This window comes from Papio anubis, chromosome 12 (assembly GCF_008728515.1).
Source record: "Papio anubis isolate 15944 chromosome 12, Panubis1.0, whole genome shotgun sequence".
NCBI classification, from domain to species: domain Eukaryota; kingdom Metazoa; phylum Chordata; class Mammalia; order Primates; family Cercopithecidae; genus Papio; species Papio anubis.
In genome coordinates this window covers 80,508,836-80,526,938 of record NC_044987.1, presented here as the reverse complement: position 1 = coordinate 80,526,938, position 18,103 = coordinate 80,508,836, and the positions used below count along the sequence as shown (strand labels likewise).

The following is an 18,103-nucleotide window of genomic DNA, read 5'->3' as shown; positions in this document are numbered from 1 at the left end:
GGCTCTGGCTGGGGTCTGCTAGAATTTGAATCTCAGCTCCACCATCTGGTAGCTGTGATAAAGTTAAAAGGAAAGCTAGCTAACTTCTCTATATCTCTGTATTCTTATCTATTACACTGGGATAATAACAGTATGTACTTCATTCGATAGTTGTGAGAATTAAATAAGTCAATATATGAAAAGTCTTAGAATAATGCCAAATCTATAGAAGCACTATTAAAAATTTGGCTACTGTTCTCACAGAGTGAACCACATATACTCAGAAACCAGCATGTCTTCTTTAGTATACTAATAGAAAAAATAATAATAATGACAAATAAGATGTTGCATTTTTTATTAATTAAATGAAGATTTAAGGTTTCTGCAATTTTTCTGCAGTCCATTTAAGAAAGTGGAAAAATTTAGCCTGCCATAATAGAGAGAAAAGAAAGAAATGTTAACAAAATTAAGTGTGGACATTTCCCATCTCTAATATCGTAAAAATTCAAACTTCTTACTCAATGTATAGTTCAGAGACAGTAAACAAGAGGCATAATTTCCCAGCTGTTTCCTTAAATCAGTACATATTGCTAATGTGAAATAGTGATGTAAGAAAAAGAGGAGCTTCACACTTGAAATGGGATTCCAACCTCATCTCTGCTATGCCCCACCTCTGACACTGTGACAAATTACTAACTCTCTAAAGCCATATAGCCCTTATGAAGTAGGCATTCAATAAATAGCAGCTTCTTTTTTTTTTCTCTTTTCAATAAATATCCCCTGAGCAAATTCACTTGCCTAGTATCACTTTGTACTATAGGTTGGTGCAAAAGTAATAGCGGTTTTCATCATTAGTAGTGGCAAAAAACTTTTGCAATTACTTTTGCATCAACCTAAACCTAAATATTTCTTCTGCTTTTACCCCATAAATACAATATAAATGTATTACTCATCTTCACATGTCAGTCAAATGAAAGCCAGCAAAATCTCAAAAATGACTAATAAATTAGGTTTCAAAGGTCTAAAAATTGTTCCAGCTCCTGCTATGTTGCCTTGCAGAGAGAGAGAGAGAAAGAGAGAGAGAGAGAGAGAAAGAGAGTATCCATTTCACCAAAGAAATGTGAACTTTAACACGGAAGTATAGACACTTCAAGCATCCTCATTTTTAGAAAAAAAATTATTTGACATGGTGTTACTTTACCTAGTATATCAATGGTGAGATGGGGAAAAAAGAAATAGGATTCAGGATTCACCTAGAAAAATGTAGTTTTCTAGGCAGAGAACATTTTTTCGAAACAAGATATTAAGGAAATCCATGAAGAAAGATTTCTTTAAAAGAGTTGGATGTTCAGACAAAAAGTTTGCTGGGCTGCTTCTAGATGACCTGACCAAGCCAGAGAGCCCCTAAACCTCGCCCCAGTAAAGGATCAGGGAAACTCACCAGAAATAAGGAGAAGGCAACGCAGAATACATAGCTAAGGAGCTTCTATGATAAAATTTAGAGAAAGCATGAGGTCAATGTGTTTGCTGCTCAGCTAAAGGAAGAACAAAAATCTCCCTTCAAATCGAACCCTAAATGGCTTCCAGTTGTAAATAACTAGAAATAGATGATTTATTTCTACATTATTTGCCAACTCATTTCTCTTTCACAGAAAGAAAAATTGTCTACTCTTGATCTTAAAGCGTTTTCTGATTGTTCAGAATTCATGTCAGAGGCCAAAAGAGAATCTCTGCATAAATTATCTGATAAAAATCATGAGCAGCAGCATGCCAAACAGAATCAGGCACGAATTAGAAATTCCACATCAGAACACATTTCAGTCATGTAAAAATTTGTTTTCCAATTAACACCCGCTGATTTGCACAACCAAAAGAAGCATCGACTATAATCTCAGCTTTGAAAGCAACCACAGATTTTGTTTTTCTTCTAGATGATAAGATATAAATAAAAGATTATGTAATACAGGTTAATTTAATTATATAAGAACAGCAAAATGGCATTGCCTAATGTATATTTATACTGGGCTGTCTCCTAAATAATTTGTCTGCAAGCTATGGCAAGGGGGCAAAATCCAGACCCCCCCAACCCTACCACCAACTAAATTCAGTCCTCTAGCCAGCTCTTTGTGTAAGTAAAGTTTTATTGAATTACAGCTACACCCATTTGTTTACATATATTCTGTGGCTGCCTTCCTGCTGCAAGCCACCCTTGAGTAGTTGCTACCCAGACAGTATGACCTATAAAGCCTAAAATATTTCCTTTCTGGACCTTTACAAAAAAACAAAAACAAAAAAAGTGTGTTGATTCCTGTCCTAAACTGTTGCACAAATACTTCCCTATATTTTGGTTGCAAAGATAAGTAAGGTAAGACCACTCCTAACTCAAACTACGTGCAAAATGTAGCTCCAGGAAGCAAATAAAAGACTATTCACTGAGTATTCTCTTTATGTGAAGTTTCAGTATTGTCATGTAGTGTCTAGAAATTTGGGTGGAGTATATTTTTCTTGCTCTTTGATTTTGTTCTTAGCCAAGTGACTTGATTTAGCCAATAGATGTTAATAGAGTTGACATAAGCAAAGACTTAAAATGTGTTTTTGTATATTTTGGAGCTTGTCTTGCACTTTCCTTTGCCATACTAAAACCATGCCTGTGCTCACCTGCTATCGCAAGTTGGATGAGAATACACTAGCCAACTCACATCATGAAACAGAGCCACCTCTGCCAACCTGCAAATCCTTGAGAATAAATGAGTTTTTATAAATCATTGAGTTTTGAGGTGGTTTATTACATATGATTATTATGGCAATAACTAACTAGTACATAATCAAACCACCCTCTCACTGTATTTCAAAACCTTCCAAATATATTATTTCCTCTAGATGCTAGACCACTTGCCTAAAATATTCTCTCTTCACTACTTTCTATTCAAAATATTCTATGTTTTCAAAATCTAGCTGCAGCCCAACTTTTCCATGGAGGAGCTGTCAGCTGTTTATCTGATAATGAGCAAGACTATTACTGAACTCCTATATTGCTTGAAGGTTAGAACTCATGAACAATAAGTTAATTGTTCTATAAAGCAGTGGTTGCCAGTTTGGAAGAACCTAGGTCATTCGAAAAAGTTCTTTAAGTGCCAGTAATATATGCCTGCTTCCTATCCCCTGTTCAGTCAGAATACAGATTCTCAGCATTCACAAACCTCAGCCATGCATAACATCAAAGCCATTCTTTCCCATCTCTGAGAACCACAGGGGTTACCTTCCAATTTTTGTCTAATCATAAAAACCTCTATTTTCATTGACTCAAAAATATCCTTTAAGTTGAGTCTTTTTAAAAATTGTATTTAACTAAATGCACCTAACAGAAAAACTTTTTTTAAGACAAGTTCTCACTCTGTCCCCAAAGCTGGAGTGCAGTGGCGTGGTCTCGGCTCACTGCAACCTTGATCTCCTGGGTTCAGGCCATCCTCTCATCTCAGCCTCCTGAGTAGCTGGGGCTACAGGCAGAAGCCATGCCTAGCTAATTTTTAAAATTTTTGTAGAGATGGGGTTTCACTATCTTGCCCAGGCTGGTCTCAAACTCCTAGGCTCAAGCAATCCTCCAGCATCAGTCTCCCAAAGTGCTGAGATTACAGGTGTGAGCCACCACCTCCACCCAAAGAATTTTATAATTGAAAAAGAAATAAATTTCTCACTATGACTATTGTAAAACTATTAAATAAACCCCTAGCAAAGTGTCCTTAAAATAATCCAGCACAGTACCTGCACTTTTTGGGGAAGGGAAGAGTGCTCTGGGTGATTCTACAGTTAATTTCATCTGTTCAATTAGATTACAAATTCTTTGAAGATGAGGATCAGTCTCATTAAATATTTAGTGATTAGTAGCCTCAGGTGAGGCCAAGAAAATACAGAAACACTGTGGAAAAAGCAAGAAATCCCTGTTGAAAAATAGGGCCATAAAAATCTAGTAGCACTTCCTTTACTAGATCACCAATTTTAGGTAATTCATATTAGTGTCTAAGAAAGAAATAACTTTGCAAAGCAAAGAAAACAATTAACAGAGTGAAGAGACAACCCACAGGTTTGAAGAAAAATATGTACAAATTGTACATCATATATGAGAGTAATATTCAAAGTATATAAGAAACTCAAACTACTCCATAAAAATAACCTAATTTTTAAAATGAGCAAAGCACCTGAATAGAAATGTTTCAAAAAAGACATACAAATGGCCAAGAGATACATTTCAAAAAGTTCAACATCATGAATCACCAGAGAAATACAAATTAAAATCACAATGAGACATTACCTCACACCTGTTAGAATGATTATAAAAAAGATGAAAGGTAACATGTATTGGTGAGGATGTGAAGAAAAGGGAATGCATGCACACTGTTGGTAGGAATGTAAATTAGTACAGCCCTTATAAAAAGACAGTATGGAGGTCCCTCCAACAATGAAGAATAGAATTACCATGCGATTCAGCAATCTCACTACTGAGTATAGGAATTGAAATCATTAGGTCAAAGACATGTCTACACTTGCATGTGCATTTCAGTATTATTCACAGTTCATTATCTCCAAACTATGGAAACAACCAATGTGTCCATCAACAGATGACTAGATAAAGAAAATGTGGTACATATACACAATAGAATACTATTCAGCCTTAAACAAGCAAGAAATGTTGTCATTTGTGACAACATGGATGAAGCTAGAAGACATTATGCTAAGTGAAATAAGCCAGGCACCTTAAGGCAAATACTGCATGATCTCACATCTATGTAGAATCTAAAAAAGTCAAACTCATAGACGTAGAGAGTAGAATGGTGGTTACCAGGGGCTGAAAGGTGGCAGGGGGTAGACAGAAAAAGGGGAGATGTTGGTCAAACTGTACAAAGTTCCAGTTAGACAAAAAAATCAGTTCTGGTCATCTATTACATAGCATGGTGACTATAGTTAATAATAATATGTGGCCGGGCACGGTGGCTCATGCCTGTAATCCCAGCACTTTGGGAGGCCGAGGTGGGCGGATCATGAGGTCAGGAGATTGAGACCATCATGGCTAACACGGTGAAACCCTGTCTCTACCAAAAATACAAAAAATTAGCTGGGTGTGGTGGCAGGCACCTGTAGTCCCAGCTACTCTGGAGGCTGAGGCAGGAGAATGGCATGAACCCGGGAGGCAGAGCTTGCAGTGAGCTGAAATCGCGCCACTACACTTCAGCCTCGGCGACGAGTGAGACTCTGTCTCAACAACAACAACAACAAAAAATAATAATGTGTATTTCTAAATTGTTCAAAATAGTAGATTTTAAATGTTTTCACCACAAAGAAGGGATACGTATGGGAGATGATAGATATGTTAATTAGCCTGATTTGATCATTCCATAATGTATACATGTATTGAGACATCATTATAATCCATAAATATATACAATTATTATTTGTAAATTAAAAATAAAAATTAACTCGGCTTGACCAAATAACATGTTATCATTCCTTAAATCAGGAGTGCATTAACATCCCTTAACATCAGTTTGGGCTGCAATAACAAAATACAAAATACCATAGACTGAATGGCTTAAATAACAGACACCAAGTTTCATCAAGAACCCATATTATCAGAAATTCACATTTGTGTCACCACTTAAACGTTAATTGATGACAACACAGAGAAGAGAGGACCCATGCTCACTCTACATCTATTGGATGTGACGCAAATGTAGGCAAAGTGCATAAGGACAGCTGGCTCACCTCCTTCTCTCTTGTAAAGATTCCTTCAGTTTTTCCCTCAATTTTGTGAGATAATTTCAATGGAATCAAATTTTAAGGCCTAAAAATGCTATAGTGACTATTCAATAGCAATCACTAATTGGTTCAAGCCCACCAGTATGGCCTTAACAGGAAACTGTCACACAATAAACCTCAGGTGGGCCAGATTGGGTTCACAGGCAGCTTTCTGTACTCCCCCCATGACTTAGAAATATAACTGCCATCACATTGGAAGAATCTCATGTGAGGAAGACAAGAGGAATCTGGAGATAAATATCTCCTCAATCATTACAATCTCACTACCTTGGGAACAATTTCAGCTCTCTTCATTGGAGAGACAAATTTTACTTCACTGAGGTAGAATTCAAAACAAAGTGAGGGTCTTGGTATTCTGAGCAGGATGGCTCAGAAAGTTGATGGAGACAGAAACATTCATGACATCTCCACTTAGGAAGCACTTTCTATATACCAGGTATTGCACTGTTTTATATGCATTCGCTTATTTAATCCTCACAGCAACCCACGAAGAAGACGAAGAAATCCAGAGTCTACTCACTAAATATTTAGGCCCAGAGTCTGCAGGAAGGAAATAGTAGGGCATTCTAATAGGGGAAAAGGAGGACTTTAGCAGCAAAGTCCCTGAACCTGCAGTAAACATGGCAGACAAGGTAAAGTTTGCCATGAAGGAAAACACAGACATCTAGGTTAGATAAGCAAGAAGGATTGGTTAACTAAAGATCCTAAATGCCCACATTGTAAGGCAAAATTAGACTGCATAAAGCCCCAACTTTTTCATTGACTGTGACAGCACTCATCCCAGATAGGAGGTATTTTAAAATTAGGCTCCAAAATTTAAATGTGCTCAAAGACAAAACATCACTGTTTTGATAAAAAGTGAGAGTCCCATTGTCATGATGATCTGAAGCTTCTTCTATACTGTAGCATCGGAGCTGCCAGTTATCGTTTAATCATTCTGTTTGTAGAGTCATGAAACAGAAAGACTGATACCTATCTAGCAACCCATTTTTTACCTTAAAGATGAGAAATTCACAGCACTGTCACACATTATTCCAGTGGATTACTATTAAATTCTAAATTGGACCAATTAAGGATATTTTCCACCTGATTACAATTCATGATGAATTTGAATAAAAACAGGAAATATTTACAGTGATTAAGTATGCTTTGCCAAAAATCTCTTCTCATATTACTTAGTATGAGGATATAACCTATGTGCATTCACAATACAATCAAGCTCTAACACTGACTCTTGAGTTAGAAAAAGAGAGAGAGAGAGAGAGCAAACGTGAAATTGAAGAATGGTTAGAACTGAAAATTCAGCCGTGCAGAAAGGCCCAGAAATCAAACAAACAAGAAGATCCCATCTATTGGTGTTAATGTTGTTACTGGCTCACAAACCCACTCAGAATGCAGAATTGATGGGAAACAGCTAAGAAAATAGGATATTTCTTTTGGAAATAAAAGAAGGCCGGAGTTACACTGCTACTAATTTTAGACAGCAATTCAGTAAATTTAAGTCTCATGCAAGATATTATATTTTAGCCTGGAGTAGAATTATTTCTACTGAAGCCAGTTTTCAACATTGTTTTAGGACGTGTTTGTCCTGGCCTGTCCTGTTTGTATAGGAGATGAGCAACATGTGATTTGTGACTACTCATAATTAAGGTACAGAAATTTGGAGTGATTTACTTATTGAATGTCAGTAAGAATGAACTCAAGGTTACCCCAATGATAAAGTTCCTCTCATTCGCTCATATTTCAGTTCTGGAGAGGGAATGACAGAAGTGGAGTTAGATTATAGGAATTAATTACACAAAACCTGCTGCCTTTGTTTTCTCTTCTGCAGCCATATAATAGCTAATCTGAGCATCCCCAGGGAATTAATGCATCCTGTGAATTATGACACAAAAATGGCTAAGAACAGTGGGTCTAAAGCAGTCTCAAACCAGGATGAATGATCACTGCTTCTTCCTCCTTCCCTCCTTCAAAATGTCCCATACTCCCACATGTCCTTCCATAACTGTAGCTGTTTTTCTTTTTTCCTCCATCCTCATTGTCTGTCCCTCACTTCTACTGTTTTAAGATAGAGGGTATATTTAACCAACTACCGTATCATCTGAGATGAAAAATAGTGGTCTAGACCATCTGATTACTTCAATTTTATATATCAAGGTCAATAGCTCCTTTTTAGTTATTTACTATGTACCCCACTCACCACTAACAGTGGTATTTGGTGCTATGGAGAATGGAGAAAAAAACTTTAAATGTTAGAAGACATAGTTTTTGTAAGCTACCACATATATTTTTGGGAAATATAGAATTTAGTAAGCAGGGAGAGTTTGGTAAGGTTGCCATATATCCCAGTTTGCCTGGGACAGAATCAGTTACCTGTGTATTAGTTATCTAATAGCAGTATCTCTTATTTTCAGGAGTGACTCAGTTTGGATGAAAAATATATGACCACTCTATACAGTGGTGAGGGTTATGTCTCTTGGATTAAAATCTTGGCTCCAGTTCCTTTTGGCCAGATAACCCTGGACATGTTCCTTAGCCTCTCAAAGCTTCAGTTTCCTTGTCTGTAAAGCAGGGAGAACAATAGTATTTAGTTGCTACTGGAATTGTTTGTAAGGATTAAATAAATTAATGCATATAAAGCATTTAGAAAAGTACCTGGCATATAGAGCAACTGCCATAATTATTATTACCATTTAAGACAAAGATTAAAGATTATATATCATGTAATCTAAGAAACCTCCTGAAATCTGTCCTCAACCCAAAGACCTCCACACTGGGTCAAGTCTTTCATTGCATTCCTATAGCAACACACAGACAGTCACACACACACACACACACACACACACACACACACACATACGCGCACACACACCTCTACATATCTAGCAATAATCAAGTCAATTCATACTTATGAAATGCCACCCACCATATTTCAGGCATAATGCCAAGCACTGTCCCCCTCTGTTCATGTGCTTGCCTCTTGTTGAAGACAGAGATCGTGTCCTGTCATTTCATTTAGTACCTAGTTTGCTCTCAAATATCTGTTGAACTAAACTGAAGGCAAGAAAGAAGGTTATCACTGCCTTTCCCTGGAGTAGTGAGGGAAGTCTTCATGAAAAAGGTGAGTATTAAAGTGTAAGAGTGTTTTGATAGGAAAGAAAAAGTATCATTCTCCATGTGGCAAAGTACATAAGCTGTTAAATTAGAAAAAAGAATGTGAAAGTGCTTTGTAAATCTGAAAGCCCTGTGCATTCCGAATCATAAGCAAAGCAGAGAACTAGGAGTTAGGTTGATATCGCCAGAAAATCTGCCAACGAGTCTATAATTTGCCTCTTCCCTCACTGGTCTCTACAGTCAAGCATGAAATCTACCCCCTTTGCCTCCTACTGTCACGTATCTCTTTTAAATGAGGATGCCTGGAGCAGTGTGTGTCTCATATCAAAGACCTGTTCTGTACATATTTTTCTGAGAAGCTGTAGGTAAATCAAATTTTTGCAAGTCCAATCAAAATTGAAATGCATAGGGAGAGCTAGTTATTTAGGGATATCCCATAGTGAGATCTATTGTAAAGTGAATTCAGTATATTAATAGAGCAACTCAAACTTTTATTCCTTCTGTTTCTAAACCTAGGTTTTCAGAGATAAAGTTCTATAAATCAAAGCAAAGTAGCATCTCTCACACACACACACACACACACACACACACACACACACACACACACACACCCCTGCCAAAGAGTCAAGTCTTATAAGCTTCATGAAAGGTCTACATTTAAAAAATACCCATTTTCCTCCACTTCTTTACCCGAAATATCTAGGTTAAGCTAAACTGCATTTATAAAGGAATTATAATAGAGTTACATCTGAAACTGTGTGCAAAATGTCTCAGCCCTGAACATGCAGATAGAGTATTTGGCATAGTGTGTGTTATAGAGTAAATACTCCATAAATTGTCTTATTTGTAGCAGTATCATTGTTAAATACAGAGAACAGAGAAAAAAGGATTAAAAATAGCCCATGGGATTAACCCCTCAGAGAAGGTAATGGTATATACTCAGGACTAGATATGTAAACAAAACTATTTTGGGGATAATACCTGAAAAAATTGCTATTTTCTCAAAGTCAGGAAAGGGGAATAGAGAGTGATTTAAAGTTGGGATCAACTGCATGATCACAGAGAAGGAGCATGCTCTCAACAGAAATGCATCCCTGCAAAGTCACATTTCACTAGACCTTGGGCCTGGCTGGTTAAATGTGGCTTTAACCCAATCAGCCCAAAGGCTGATACACGAAGCCAGAAATCATAGAGAAAATCACTCTGAGCTAACAAGCTTGAGCTAAAACGTAGCACTTCCTTGGTCTACTGATGTGCTTTTGTCCTGCAGAATTACTAGTAGAATCTAGTAACAAGGAGACTAGAATTTTAGATTTGTAAGGAGCTGAGGAGACATACAGGCCAGATGAGATGTTAATGACCCTGTGGTGTTCAATAGGTAGATCCAAAAAATACCCTTTGCGGTGCAGTTTTAAAACACCCTTCTTGGGCCGGGCGCGGTGGCTCAAGTTTGTAATCCCAGCACTTTGGGAGGCCGAGACGGGCGGATCACGAGGTCAGGAGATGGAGACCATCCTGGCTAACATGGTGAAATCCCGTCTCTACTAAAAAATACAAAAAACTAGCCGGGCGAGGTGGCGGGCGCCTGTAGTCCCAGCTACTCCAGAGGCTGAGGCAGGAGAATGGCGTAAACCCGGGAGGCGGAGCTTGCAGTGAGCTGAGATCCGGCCACTGCACTCCAGCCTGGGCGACAGAGCGAGACTCCGTCTCAAAAACAAAACAAAACAAAAAAAAACACCCTTCTTGAATTTTCACAGTAGCTGAATGTTAGAGACAAATTTGAAACACAATTGTGTGGGCCTTTGAAAACCAGATAATCGTAAGTACATTTCATCAGGTTCAAAGAAAGTTCAGAAACATGAAAATGTAATTTTGATTGCAAAAGTCATAAGAAGAATACTTTATTTTCATTACAATAAAAATATCTTACTAAAAAAAAAGATCAGTGCAAATGCAATAATAACAAATAATTAAGGGTAACTGATTTCATTTGGTTAAAAAATGGGACAGGAGACTAAGGGAAAAGCATCAGAAACCCAAATTCACACCCTACAGTCCCAGAAGAGCACTGTAGTATTGAATTTAATATAGGGAACTTCCATTTTGGACCCTAAGAAATACCTTACAGTAATAAAGTGGGTTTCTTGAGGACAAAGTACAACAGCATCTATATCCTAATTCAGAAACGCAAAGGAGCACAAGCTTCAGTGGCTTTAGATTATGAGACAAAAGTGAGAATAAGAAAACTAGTTGTCTGAGCTTATATAAGCAGCTTATATAAATATCTGAAAATAGAGAAAATCCATATGGTATTAAAATGCTAATAACACATAGAAACACTCAGTTTGTTAAGTAAAACAGCAATTTACAAAAGGGTCTATCACAGTTTTGTTAAAAAATATAAAGATATGTTTATTTTGTGCATAGACAACAATAAAAGTATATGTACCAAAATGTTAACAATTATTATTTATTGTGGTGAGATTATAGATGAATTTTGCTTTCTTCTGTTTTGTGTGTGTATAATTATACATAGTCCACAAGTTCCACAGTAAACTCATATTTTTTGAGATAAGAAAAAACATCTAAAACGATAGGGCTACAATGGGTACCCTTTGTTAGGAGTTCTACAGGAACTGATATCAAAGTTTAGTGAAATCATTATATCAGCAGATGAGAAAATGTAGAAAACATGAGGTTTCAGATTATTAGGAAAACATTCTAGAGGACAGCTGTAAGGTCAAGGCTGGATATGTGTGTATTCACTGATGAAAAATAACCTAACCTAAATCTTCATTAATGGGCTGTACCTGCTTGTAGGATGGTCTCTAAAAAGTAGGTATGTGCCCAAAGCTTGCCATGGTTATCACAGAATCAACAATTTATATGAAGATATCTATTTTATAATGATCAGATTTACAAATGATAGATAACATGTTAGTAAGAAGAAAAAGGGTAAGTTAATAGAACATAAATCAGGAAGGATTACAGCATGCCAAGAAAATGGAGTCAAGTGTCATGAAGTGTAGTTGTATATGGATAAATGTAAATTTTTTCACTTGTTTTACAAACACAATTGTACATATACTTTATATAGAGAGACAGATATATATATAATACAGTATATATAATACAGTATAAATAATACAGTAAATACATATATACTGGAAAGACATTTGTATGTTTACATAGATGGATAGATAGATAGATAGATAGATAGATAGATAGATAGATAGATAGATACTGACACTCATTCAACAAAGTATTTAAGGAAGCTTACAAAAGTGCATATAGTTTTTTAAAAGGCAATATTATATATTAGGTAAATGTGACAGAAAACACGCTTAAATTTTTTTGGAAGAAAAATAGGAATATATTGTGGTGTAAAACTGGGATACATAAAGTGGATCAGCCTTCAGTCCTGGTTGGATTTTAAATTATGTCTTCAAGATGTGTGTGTCCCTGTATCTCTGTCTTGTCTCTACTTGCCACTGCTTCTATTTGTACATCAGCCAAATTTTCTCATCTCAGCATCATAGACAAGCAATATAAGAGAGAGCTACATGAAAGAAAATATGCAGTCTGAGGCCCATACCCTTGTAGTTATGAACCAAGAGGACAAGAAATTTTCCCAACATGCTTGATAGATAAGTTTTGGGATTATTCTAATTCACCTATTTAGATCACATCCCAGTCATGTATTGAAGGAGTCATGCAACAAAGTGGACCTGAAGGGTGGTTTTGCCTCCACATCCTTTTGTTCAAAGAACTTGGACTCCAAGGAACGGGGTCTGTGCTGGTGACAACCCCGTCCACATCTGAGTGCTCAAAAGCCTGAGAAGCCCACCTGGCACTGTCCCTGACCCCTACAAAGAGAGGGCTCTAGGTCCAGCCGTACGTTCTCCTGCCATAAAAGGCATCGGTGGACACCGTGGAGACATCTGCGGGTGCTGGGTGAGATGGCAACTCTTCCTGGGGTGACTCTGGGGTGCAGGCATTTGCATCTGGCTCAGCAGGCTGGTTCTGTCCCACTCTCTGGGTGCGCAGCAGAAGGGACTCCACTGCCACCTCAATGCCTAGGAGTCACACTGGTCACATGACTACCTCTGTGCCAAAAGACCAAGGAATTATGATTTACAGTCCCATTAGGTACACATGGAGTAAGGAAGAGGTATGCATAAACATACTAAGAGAAAGGATATGGGAAAGAGTGCATGCAAAATAAAGCTCCAGTTAGCATAGCTCATCATAGAATAGAAAATTACAAATCAAATCTTATATTTTAATGTTGAAAGGAAAATAGGGGTAGGAGAATAGTCAAGCCAACAGTAACATCAGCAACAGAAATGCATACCATGCAGTTCTGCATAAGTATTACAATAGATCTAAACTTCCTAACAGTCAAATGAAAATGAAAAACATGGTTACCAGATACACAACATTATAAAATAAGAACACGCCATTCTTTCTAGTAAGCTCCAGCTTTTCTTTATTTTATACTGAAACATGGGAAGTATTTCTCCCTTAGGTATTTAGAATAAAACAGGAGAGTACTCTGTACAGAACCCTGAACAACATCCACCCTTAAACATACGAAACATTTCACCTGGTTGTTTCCTATTACATGCCTCCGTGTTGGTAACCAAGATTCCTATAGACATTACTCCAGTTATCCGGCAAGATTAAAAGGTATAATTTAGAGTATTTGGAATGATGGGTGGACTGAATATCCTTCAGGCAATCCCGGGATTCTGATAAGAATTATGCAATAGTAGCATCAAGCTTTTATCTCTCCTTAGGGTGTAAAACAGCAGGTATACTGCATCACCAATGCAGAATTGAGTCACATGCACTGACAAATAACTGGGAAGAAGGCAGCAATAAAGTGCTCTCGTAGGACTCAAGAAGTCTAACCAGGAAATTATCCATTTCTTCTAGATTTTCTAGTTTATTTGCATAGAGGTGTTTATAGTATTCTCTGATGGTAATTTGTATTTCTGTGGGGTCGGTGGTAATATCACCTTTATCATTTTTTATTGTGTCTGTTTGATTCTTCTCTCTTTTCTTCTTTATTAGTTTTGCTAACGGTCTATCAATTTTGTTGATCTTTTCAAAAAACCAACTCCTGGATTCATTGATTTTTTGGAGGGTTTTTTGTGTCTCTATCTCCTTCAGTTATGCTCTGATCTTAGTTATTTCTTGCCTTCTGCTAGCTTTTGAATGTGTTTGCTCTTGCTTCTCTAGTTCTTTTAATTGTGATGTTAGAGTGTCAATTTTAGATCTTTCCAGCTTTCTCTTGTGGGCATTTAGTGCTATAAATTTCCCTCTACACACTGCTTTAAATGTGTCCCAGAGATTCTGGTGTGTTGTATCTTTGTTCTCATTGGTTTCAAAGAACATCTTTATTTCTGCCTTCATTTCGTTATGTACCCAGTAGTCATTCAGAAGCAGGTTGTTCAGTTTCCACGTAGTTGAGCAGTTTTGATTGAGTTTCTTAGTCCTGAGTTCTAGTTTGAAAATGCTTGTCATCACTGGCCATCAGAGAAATGCAAATCAAAACCACAATGAGATACCATCTCACATCAGTTAGAATGGCAATCATTAAAAAGTCAGGAAGCAACAGGTGCTGGAGAGGATGTGGAGAAATAGGAATACTTTTACACTGTTGGTGGGATTGTAAATTAGTTCAACCATTATGGAAAATAGTGTGGCGATTCCTCAAGGATCTAGAACTAGAAGTAGCATATGACCCAGCCATCCCATTACTAGGTATATACCCAAAGGATTATAAATCATGCTGCTATAAAGACACATGCACATGTATATTTATTGCAGCACTATTCACAATAGCAAAGACTTGGAATCAACCCAAATGTCCATCAGTGACAGACTGGATTAAGAAAATGTGGCACATATACACCATGGAATACTATGCAGCCATAAAAAAGGATGAGTTTGTGTCCTTTGTAGGGACATGGATGCAGCTGGAAACCATCATTCTCAGCAAACTATCGCAAGAACAGAAAACCAAACACCGCATGCTCTCACTCATAGGTGGAAATCGAACAATGAGATCACTTGGACTCGAGAAGGGGAAAATCACACACCGGGGCCTATTATGGGGAGGGGGGAGGGGGGAGGGATGGCATTGGGAGTTATACCTGAAGTAAATGACGAATTGATGGGTGCAGCACACCAACATGGCACAAGTATACATATGTAACAAACCTGCACGTTGTGCACATGTACCCTAGAACTTAAAGTATAATTTAAAAAAAAAAAAAAGAAAACTGTAAAAAAAAAAAAAGAAGTCTAACCAATGCAAATACCTAAATGACCAACTGATCTCACAAAATCTTCTTCAGAGAAACAATTCTGTGCCTGTTACAACAAAGAGAAAGATAAGGCATTGAAAATATGCATAATTTTACAAGTTGGCCATGCAGCTTAACAGCAGCACCTGGGGAAAAAAAAAAAAATTATGAGCTTTAACTAGCCATAGGTTTAATCTGAATCAGTAGCTCAGAGATTTTAAGAGGGTTAAGAGAACTGCAGTATCTAAAATAAGGCAGAGAAGGTCCCACCCAATGAACAATGAATGATATTGTATGTATCACTAAACACAACTGAAAACAGACAAACTGGACCATGTTAATGGATGAGTCACTAGGATGGTGAGGAAGTGTTAGATAAAATCTTGTCAGATAAAAAATAGATAAAGAAGTTGGGGAAATGTAAAGAAAAGAGGACATAGGAAGGGAGGAGGATGTGATAGGTGACTTCAACAACTTGAAAGAATGTTATACATAAATTGGATTCCAAGGAATACACCTAGCATCAGCATATCTGAATTACAGTGAGGTGATATTTTTTAACTAATAAAAAAAAAGGAAGATCATTCTAATGGTCACAGATATCCAGAGGTAGAATGGAATGCCTAGGGGAGATAGTAAATGCCATGTCACCTGGGTTGTTAAGGCACAAATTGGATGCCCATTTATCAGAGATGACCTTTTAATTTCCTTTCAACACAGTGGTTTTTATGGCTTTAGGGGACCATTCACTTATCACTTTACAAATACTTAACCACCAATTGTGTTCTAGATATTTTCTTATATACTGAGAATCAAGTGGAATAAGATTGACATGATCTTCTCCCCCCACCATTCATAAAGCTTAAAATATAATTAGAAAATAATAAATAACTATGCAAGTCAATGAGTAAACTATTACAGATTCTGATGAGTATTCTAAAGGAAATAAATAGAAGAATGCAAAGTAACTAAAGTGGGGGAAAAGGTGCATGGGGGCATATTTGGTCTTCCGTAGGTAAGTGGTCAAAAGAAGAGCACATTAAAATGGTGATTTTAAGCTGTGATCTAAAGAAAAAGAAAGAGCTAGCCATGTGAAACCGTGGGGAAAGACTTGCAAGCAGAGGGAAGAGCTAGTGCAAATGTGGCCTGAATCAAGAAAGAACTGTGTGTCCAAGGAATGAAAAGAAGAACAATGTAACTGGAGAATACTGAACAAGGGAGGAGACTCATACTCCAGAAAGTCAGTGGCAGGAAGAGACACCTGGTATTCTTGAGAGCAACTATAATAAGGTATTTGTCAATTGCCAACCTCATGACTAATCCTCATGATTAGTAGGATGAAGAGAACTGCAGTACCTAAGGTAAGGCAGGGAAAAGTCCCTCTTGCTTAACAATATCTCAAGTTTTTCATCCTTGGTATTTGGGAAGAACTGACCCAATCTCCATCAGAGTGAGCCTTAACTGGCTTAAGCCAACCACAATGTTCCCTCTCATTGTCTAAAGTTATTGCCGAAAAGCACAGTACCCAAGTCAGGTCTATATAGGCCAACAACACGATCCTGGCACTGTTGTTTGAATTGTTCCAGGAGAAGAGTCCCTCTTGTCTCTTAGGACCTAAAACTGAAAAGCATATGGCTTCTCACAGACATTCTCAGACCACAAAGGGAGGTTATGCCTGAGACTGGGGCAACACTATATAATTAAAGCCAATACATGGAGAAAAATAATGCTGGTCATAATAATATTTATTCACTAGGTCAATCTGCTCTGAAAATGAGCCTTATGTCTGGACTTTTCAGTTGCTTGAGTCAATGTGTTTCCTCCATTGTTTAAGGAACTTGAGTTGTTTCCTGCTACTCAATATATAACGAACCCTAATAAATACATAGTGTAGGGTGTTTCAACTTTATCCTACGAACAAAGAAAGCTAGTAAGGGCTTTTAAGCTTGAGAAGAAGGTATCTCATTGGCATTTTTGTTTTTTAAATTACTCTAAATGTCATTGCCTTTTAATATCAAAAGGCCATCTTTTTACATTGAGTGAGTGGTCAACTAGCATTTTATTTGTTTCTTCATCTGTACATTTATTATTTGTTTTAGATTGTCACATGCTCTTTTTTCCTTACATTTTCTTTCATTTGATCAAAAGTTTCAGCCTAAGCCTCTACATGGATTATGGTTCTATTTATAGAAATAGGAAATACTAGAGAAGAAACAGATTTTTAGTGTGCTTTTAAGTCTCTTTATTATTTTATTTTCTATTTTCGTGAGTACATTGTAAGTGTATATATTTATGGGTTACATGAGATATTTTGACATAGACAAGCAATGCGTACTAATCACATTAGGGTAAATAGGGTATCCATTACCACAAGCATTTATTCTTTGTGTTTCAAACAATCCAATTATGCTCTTTCAGTCATTTTTAAATGTAAATTAATTTTTAAATGTGATTAATGTTTTAAAAGCAATTTTTAAATGTAAATGTAAATTATTTTTTACTATAATCGCTCTGTTGTATAAGCAAATACTATGTCTTATTTATTCTTTCTAACTACTTTTTTGTACCCATTAATTAACCAGCCCCTGGTATCCATCCTTCTACTCCCTATACTCATGGGTTCAATTGTTCTAATTTTTAGCTTCCACAAATTAGTGAGAATGTCATGTTTGTCTTTCTGTGCCTGACTTATTTCACTTAACATAATGACCTCCAGTTCCATCCATGTTGTTGCAAATAACAAGATCTCAGGCCAGGCACAGTGGCTCACCCCTGTAATCCCAGCACTTTGGGAGGCCAAGGTGGGTGGATTACTTGTGGTCAGGAATTCAACACCAGCCTGACCAATATGGTGAAACCCTGTCTCTACTAAAATTACAAAAATT

At 37.0% G+C, this 18,103-nt stretch overlaps 1 protein-coding gene across 4 annotated transcripts in view; it reads right to left on the bottom strand.

The window, feature by feature from the left end:
* Window positions 1-18,103, bottom strand: part of NELL1 (neural EGFL like 1) — a 960,090-nt gene that overhangs the window by 426,730 nt on the left and 515,257 nt on the right. The gene's annotated exons all lie outside the window — the stretch shown is intronic.